This window comes from Penaeus monodon, chromosome 32, assembly GCF_015228065.2.
Source record: "Penaeus monodon isolate SGIC_2016 chromosome 32, NSTDA_Pmon_1, whole genome shotgun sequence".
NCBI classification, from domain to species: Eukaryota; Metazoa; Arthropoda; class Malacostraca; order Decapoda; family Penaeidae; genus Penaeus; species Penaeus monodon.
In genome coordinates this window covers 9,302,045-9,302,443 of record NC_051417.1, presented here as the reverse complement: position 1 = coordinate 9,302,443, position 399 = coordinate 9,302,045, and positions in this window count along the sequence as shown.

Below are 399 nucleotides of genomic sequence, written 5' to 3'. Positions count from 1 at the left end.
CTATGCACATGTTTATATCATATGTATGAGAAATACGGTGCACAAGTACATGTGTAGAAGGGAAAGGCATAGAAGGCACAAGTCCAGCGAGCGAGCCTTACTGAATTCCACTGAGAACTCCAGGTGGTTTAAATGTCTCCAGATACGTTATAAATCAGGAGGATGTCATTCATATAATATTATATCTTTTCTGTTTCCCTGGTCTCCCTCTTCTCATACTCCCGTCTCCCTTTTCTATCCTTTTTGTCGTATATAAGAAACTCTCTTTTCTATCTAATGTGTTATAGGATCTGTCTTCCCCCCCCCTATAATAGCCCCTTTTCCGTGTATTAGAATATTGCTCTCAAACTGCTATATCCCTGTGAGAATGATATTTCCTAAGCTTTGATTTTGTATATT